Source organism: Lycium ferocissimum, chromosome 1, assembly GCF_029784015.1.
Source record: "Lycium ferocissimum isolate CSIRO_LF1 chromosome 1, AGI_CSIRO_Lferr_CH_V1, whole genome shotgun sequence".
Lineage (NCBI taxonomy): Eukaryota > Viridiplantae > Streptophyta > Magnoliopsida > Solanales > Solanaceae > Lycium > Lycium ferocissimum.
The window spans coordinates 25,619,027-25,627,168 of NC_081342.1; the positions used below are offsets into that span (position 1 = coordinate 25,619,027).

General features: G+C 36.5%; 1 non-coding gene across 1 annotated transcript; it reads left to right on the forward strand.

The window, feature by feature from the left end:
* The first annotated feature begins 397 nt into the window (after positions 1-397).
* LOC132031723 (small nucleolar RNA R71) lies at positions 398-504 on the forward strand. Its single transcript, XR_009408337.1, has one exon. It is a non-coding gene; the product is annotated as a small nucleolar RNA R71 (small nucleolar RNA).
* The last annotated feature ends 7,638 nt before the right edge of the window (positions 505-8,142 follow it).

Here is an 8,142-nt window from a genome sequence, read left to right on the forward strand (position 1 = left end):
TAGTTAGCGTCTTCAACCTGCTTAGGAGGTCCCTCTTGAAACGGACCCTCTTGGGTCTAGTACATCCCCTTCGGCATACCTTAGAAACATTTACCTTCTTAATATGGGTCTTATCAAACTTCTTGGTTAGCAAGGAAATATTCGTTACAAGCTCAGCCAATGTTTGCTGGGTATCTTGATTCTCCTTTACCATATTCTGGATCATGACACTACCATAAGGCACAATATCAGCATTGTTTGAGTGCCAAGCCTGATTGTGCGTAGTCAGCCTGTCAAGTATGTTGGTCACTCGTCGGTAAGATTTATTCATAAAACAACCATCAGCTGCATTGTTTGCAATTGATTGCATCACTGGATCCAGCCCTCGATAGAACTTCTCCATAATATATTCTCTGGAAAACTATGATTTGGAATCTTCTGCAAATACTCTTTAAATCTCTCCCAAGCTTCATATAATTGCTCCCCTGGTCGCTGCTTAAATTTATAGATCTTGTCACGAATCTCAGCCTTCTTGCTAGGAGGGTACCATTTCTTGAGAAAGACTGCTACCATCTCTGCCCATGTATTAATAGAATTCTGGGGCAGCTTCTCAAACCATGCTCTTTGTATCTCCGAAATTTAAGGAATATTTGAAAAGCCTCAGCCAAATAGCAGCCTGTGAAACGTTATTTTGGATGTGATTAGCACATACATCCACAAATTCTACAAATGACGTTGAGGGTCATTATCGGTAGAGTTTCGAAAGTATCCCTCAAGCTTCAACAATTGGTATAGAAATGAGTCAATTTTGACGCTTGCAGCTCCAACTCGAGGATGAACAATAGCAAATGCATAATCCTTCTCAGGAACAAGATCAGTGAAAACATTCTTGTCATCTGATTCATTCGCCTGATTATTCAATCGACCCCTGGTTACCAACACGTTGGTTTTGCTGATTTAGATTTATGCTCACCTGGTTTTCAAGAAATAGCAAACAAGGTGTGATGGAATAAGCAAAAGACTTCAATCAAAGCAAACACTATTTAGTAATTTCAAAACCGTAGTCCCCAGCAACGGCGCCAAAATTTGATACGCTCAAATTACACCCTTAAATAGCGTAAAGCGAACGATGTCAAATATAGTAACCCAACAAGGTTGGGGTCGAATCCCACAGAAATATGGTGTGAAAAGGTTACCAAACTCGTATAATTCTTAATTTAGGTCTAATGTCTTAATCCGATGATTTTTGTAAAAGTTGGTTGTTTATGACTAATAGCTAATTGCTTTGGATTGTAATTTATAGTAAAAGAAACCAAGGTTGTGTCCCCTTTTGATAAAGTGTATGATCATGGGTATTGATCTTAATATGCTTCTAATGGATCATTACATGAATGCACTTAACCTCTATATGAATCTCTACTATTTCTCAATAAATAAAGATTATCTCTTTCTATGATTTTCCCAAATATAAGAAAGTAAAAATGAAGAACGATTAATTATGCCAAGTAAATTCTTCTTATTCCTAAGTGAATTTATTAAACAAAGTTTAAAACTTTGAGTTCTTGTTATTTATACTTACCAAACCATAATTTGTTTTCCCAAACAAGTCAAGATTTTTGGCATTAATCAATGTTTGCAACCATTAATTATGAATGAAGAATGAAGAATAAATAAATCCTGATAATCCATTATGTGTATATCAATCACAAACCCAATCATAAAACACCCATCATTGGGTTCACAACCCTAGTAAGGGAATTTAGCTACTTATGACAAAGAACAAGAAACAAAAAATTGAAGAATTCATAATTGCTTACTTTGGATGGAAAAAGGAATTGATAATATTTGAATTGATGTTTTGAATCTCCAAAGTAAAGAGAGTATTTAATGCTCTAAGCCAAAAGTCAAGAAACTAATAACTGATTCGAAATAAAACCCTACATTGGACTATTTATAGGTTTTGAAACGTAAAAGTTATAGAATTACACTTTGGTCCCCGATGACACAAAAGACGGTCCATATTTCACATTACGGACCATAAACTGGTTTATGCCTTGGTTTTCCTTCAAGATCGGGGCAACTTCAGCATCATGGATTACAAACCGTATTTTGATTTACGGTCCTTCTTCTGCCTGATCATCTTTAAACATGTAAAACTCCAACTTTCGGCCAAGCGTCTAACTGCTAAATACGCTTTGAAATATGGATCGTAAAGTGGAATACGGTCTGTAAAAGTTGTTCGTATTTCACCATCTTCTCAGCATGACTTTCTTATTTTGCTTATCTTTAAATACGCCCAAGGAATACTACCCGTATTTGAAAATACGACCAATATTTTTTCATCAAGGCCAAATTCTGCACTTTAACAGTTTTCATCCCAAAATTGCTTCATTACCTGAAAAATACTAAAAACACATTAAATTGCCACTAACTTGCTTAAAAACAAGTAACTTCTCGTAAAAAAGGCCTTGGATGTGCCATAATTTCCCGGCACATCAGCTACGAGGGTGGATACTTCATGGAAGTTCGAATAGCTGCTCGTCATCGAGGTAGTTTACGGTTTACTTGAGTTAGACTTTGATTAGTGAGTCGTATATACGTATAGAATTGACGGGAGAAAGCATGATTAGGTCTTCAGACATGGAGTTCGGATGGAGATACTTATAGTTTAAGGGAATTTGTACATATATAGTAAGTAGGGTAATAACGAATGCATAAATGGGCACTAAGTTCTATAATTGTTGAGGTCTATGTGCTGCTAATTGGGAGGGATCACTTGTTGCGATTAAGAAAGGTTACCCCATAGGTTAGTATAATTATTCCGAGGTATATGTAGTTCCGCAATAAATTGTTGAGTATTTGTAATGTTCACACAGCTGTTCATTCTTGTCAATAAAAAGAGTTGCATTGGGTGAGTTGAAGCGAAGGTAAAATACTGTTACGCCAGTCAACGACATGTTTTATGACATTGATCTCATTCATTAGCATTGTTGCATATGTTGCGTGTAACTATTGAACATTGCATGGAACGAAAAGTATGGGTAAATATCAGTTATACTACCCGATTTATGGTCGAGGTGGTTGGATTATGAGGTACTACTTGAAATTCGATCATTGGAAGTGATGTGACAATAAAGATATATACATATATAAAAAGGCACATTTGACCGGGGGTGAGGATCTGGCCTAGTTGTGAGCTCGTGGTCCGAGGTTCGTTCCGGAACGAGGGGTGTATGGACACCATGGGTCCCCTACAGGTCATGACTATTGGGCAAAGACACCAATTAACATGTATGTACAGTTGTGTATTGGGCCCTTGCATTGCATTACATACATTCACATCCTCAAGCTTACATATTGTTATTCTACCATAATTGCATTATGCATATTCTATAATTGTGTTGAACGGTCGAGGAGTTCTGATCATGCATGAAGGTGTTGGCGTAAGGATGAATTACTAATTTCCAGAATTTCTGTGTTAAATCTGGTGGACTTATGGAGTCACAGTGTTTGATGGAAGTGTGAGGAGTCCGTTCCGTCGATGTATCATACCCTAGCGAGTGAACCGGATAGAAAACTCTAAGGCTAATAATCAAAGAGTAGACGTTAGAGAATTTGAGGAAGCAAGGCTTAATTATTTGGCCCTAAAAGAATATACGAGGTAGGACTAACGGGATTAGTCGAGTGGTGTTACACCTCGTATCTTTGAAGAAGCACTTACCAAATTTAAAACATAAGTATGTTGAGTTATGGTTAAGTAAAACCACTTTGGAATATAAGCAAGCATTATTAAGTATATTAAATGGGTAAATGATGTATATAAGGTATACCGGAAGGTTTTATAAGGAAATGAGTGGAAGAAATGGAGTAGTACGACTTTGGAGAAAGGATGGGAAAAGTTTTGTGTGAAAATTTAGGTCCAACTTGAGGGAAGAATATCTCTTAGCATATGAAGTGTTTTAAGGTGTTTCAAAAGCCTAAAATTAAGTTCGTCGAGTTTAGTTTCCAACGCAACAAACCGCTCATCGATAAGACATCGGTGTAGAGAATTATGGACATTACAAGTTCGACTAACAAAGCAGAAACACATGCTACAGTAAAATGCTACAGTGACCCCGCCCGAATTTGAACCTTATAAAAGGGGCAAAACCCCATTTTTTTCACCAAAAAAAATCAGATTTTAGAGCAGCAATACAAAGGGCAATTTTTTCATAAAAAAAGTCGAGGGTTTGAGTGATTTTCAAGTAGCGAAGCGTTAATCAAGTCCAGGATGATGCATGGTTGTAATTCTAGTATTGTTTTGCGGTGGATTTTAGCGTGGATTCAAGTGGATATCGAGGATATTGCTGTTTTAACAAGAATAAGTTAGGAATCTCTTTCTATTTACATTAATACCAGTTTATTCTCGGAGACAAAGTCGTTAAATAATTGCATAGTAAGTTGGTTAGTTATGGAAGTTGGAAAACAGCGTGTGGGCTGTTTTATGGCATGTTGTTGTTGAAAGTGATGTTCTTAATGTTGGTATTGATGTTGTTGTTGTTGTTGGTTGCTGAATTACGATTTTGGGCTAGGCATATAAACAGAGGAGATGCTGCCGAAATTTCGGCAGATTCTAGAAAGATTTATTTGGAGGCTTAGGATAAGTATATAACAATGGACCTAATTATAGCATGAATGGTCTTATATGTAGATTGCGAGACCGAAATAGGTGGAAGAGCCGAGACGTGAATTTTCAGGTATGTTAAGGCTAGTCCCTTTCTTCTAAAGGCATGATTCCTTTCTTATGAATCCAATAGATGTTTTCCAAATGTCCCATGATCCCTATAAATGTTTTCCAAGAATGTTCTTATTCTCAAAAGCTAGGGATTCGTGAATCATAGAGTTCTTTTGATGCTAAAGATAAGCATGTTTTATGATGACGATGATTCTATTTCTAGAAATTCCTATGTTATAATTCCCTACATATTTTCATGTAAACTAGTAAACTAGACCTCTGTTGGGGATTCTGAGGCCGCGGGTGAGTCCGTAATGTGTTTTTATGTATATGTGCATGTTTGGTTTGCGTCTGTAGGGCCTCAGATTATTGTTGGATTTTTAGGTGAAAACTGGTGGAAAAACCCGAGCGACTGGTCTAAATGGACTGCTGCAATGGGTGTGGGACCACAGTAGCGAGTCCGTCGTAGAGGATAGGGGACCACCGCCGCGGGGCGAGAGGGAATTAATGAGGTCTGCCATAGCGGGATATTTTTCGCTATAGCAGGACCGCTGTAGCGGTCGACTGGAGACAAAATCAACGTTTTATATTCTTATTTTCGAACTCCTTCCCCACATAACTCCAAAACAGTTCCCAAAAACTCTTGTGGCGATTTTTAAGGCTAGGGATAAAATACTCTTGAAAGGTAAGTCTCAACTCTCTACTTTGTTCATTCCGTCATTATATTAAGTTCCATAAATAGCGTAGGGTTCGCTAGGGGTGAATGAAGGGACTAAAGCCCTAGAGCTTAAGAAACCCTTACATAATGAATGCATTAGTGATTTAATTGTTATTTATTTATCTAAGGTTATAGATTATCATTTCCTAGGGTGGGAATTCAAGTTCTAATGGATGAGAATGATGTATTGAGACTTCGGGTTTCATAAAGATGGTAGCGTTAGCATAAAAACTTCTTGTAAAAGGATTGAATTGATTAGAAACCCATAAATCAGAATAGTATGATCATTGGGAGAGAGGCAATGATGAGTTCACCATAAGTGATAGTTCAACCAATTTGAAAGAGTAGAAATAAGTGGGTTTCCCTTTTCAATTTGTTGAATTGTTTTAGTAGATGATTCGAATACTCATGTAGCGCTATATTTCTAGACTTTGAACATTCTGAGGCGTTGCGGAAAGGAAAGGCTCACATGGAATGGCTTGCATTGTTTTAGTTCTGTCACGCCCCAAAACACACCCTAGATGTGACAGGCATCCGATGTCATGAACAATATCGGAAGAACCTTATCATATATGGAAAATGTTCAATACTTTCAAATCAGCGATTGTGTAATAAGTAAGAGACACACCCTTAGCCAGTATCTAAGATAAAGTCATGCTCATTAACTCAAAACAGTGGAAGTCTAAATCCACACTTAAATAATATGTGGCAACATGCCCCAACAATCATGGAAAAACATCCATAACACTACCCATAGTTCAACAACCATCTAAGGAGCTTCTATGAGATAAAGAGTGTCTAAAGTATCGGGACGCATCCTAACAATCTAAGTAAATGAAATAATGTAGAGACGTGCCCCACGAACAAAAGATCTCGAGAAGTAACAAGTTTCCCTAAGTCGTCGGCGCGTCACGAACTTGCCCTTCAATGTTACATAACATACTATCAAAAACAACAACGGTATGCCTGACTACTAGGTACACAGTAAGTGTCTCGGGACAATAAATAATATAGCAAAATAAATTAATTAGGATCCATAATACCGTTTAAGTGCAAAGCGGTTGACAAATCCAAAGGTAAGATAAACGAACAACTTTATAACCATCAAAGAAACCATTAAGATATATATATATATATATATATATATATATATATATATATATATATATAATAAATTAATTAGGATCAATAATACCATTTAAGTGCAAAGCAGTTGACAAATCCAAAGGTAAGATAAACCAATAACTTTATAACCATCAAAGAAACCATTAATATATATATATATATATATATATATATATATATATATATATATATATATATATATATATATATAACTAGGATCAATAATACCGTTTAAGTGCAAAGCGGTTGACAAATCCAAAGGTAAGATAAACCGACAACTTTATAACCATCAAAGAAACCATTAAGATATATATATTTTCCAATCCATTAGGCCATAAATTACAATTTAAGTCTTTCCATTTCTAGTTCAATATCATCAACAAGCCACTCACAGGAACACAAGTTCATTATCGTCAACAAGCCACTCACAGGCAACAAAGATATGAAACAAGCCACTCACAGGCAACAAAGATACGAAATAAGACACTCACAGGAAACCAAAGTATAACACATGCCAATACATGCCCAAGTTAATAAAATGAAGGGATGACCGTTTAAGGTTCCCTAAATAGCATAGAAGCACCACACCGGGGCAATTTGACCAACGATGAGTATCCTTCCTCAAGAATAGTTAGGCAAATACCACATCGGGGTGTGTAATCCTTCATGACCACTCTTCCTCCTGAATGGCTAGGCTAACTCCACTAGGATCCATAGTGATTACCCTTTCTCCCAAGTAGCAAGGCCAAACACAAACAATATAATTCATGGCAAAAGATAAAAATCACAATCCCAGCATAGAAGCCGAGTCACAAGTCATATCATGATAGTCACATTATTCATTAAGGATTACGTTCAACATCCCATTATAGGGGTACATCAAATCATTTCCGTTTTAGAAAATTGGGTTCACTTCTTTAAACAAGTTTCAAGTTCAAGACAATCCATTATAGAGCATTCACATGAGATAATCAAGCTTTTCAATTATCAAGTTTAAACATCCCTTATGGGGTAATTCAAGTGCGAATACCATAGTATATCTCGATTTTCAATCATCCTTTAGAGAGGAAAACAATCATGAATACGCATATATAATATAGTACAAACAAGGTTTAATGTCGTGTTGTCCCTCACGCACACAAACCACAACCAAAGAGTTCATAAAAACCGTTCGAAAGAGTATATTCAAAAAGAGACATACCTCAAATCCTGTTGTAAGCTAGCAACCGGATTCTTCCAAGTTCAATAATCACACTGCAATGGTTTTTAATTGACAAAGTATAGAACTTTAACGAACTCTAAGGGTTTCTACCATTATTCGAAAACTAGGGCTTTTTCTAAACCTATAAACGGGTTCTTGAACCCTTTCATGAATCATCAACGAATTCCAACCTTGTAGAACTTTCTACTCTAACCCAAACTTTACTAATACTAGGAAAAGTTCATAAAATTTACCTCTTAGATGAACTCCACACGCCCCTATCTTCTTCTTCTTCTTGAGATTTCAAGAACTTAGGGTTTTAGAGAGATAATTTACTATCAAAAACCGATAAATATGGTGTGGGAATGATCAAGATTGAGGGGGAACTCACCTTAGGGTTAGAGA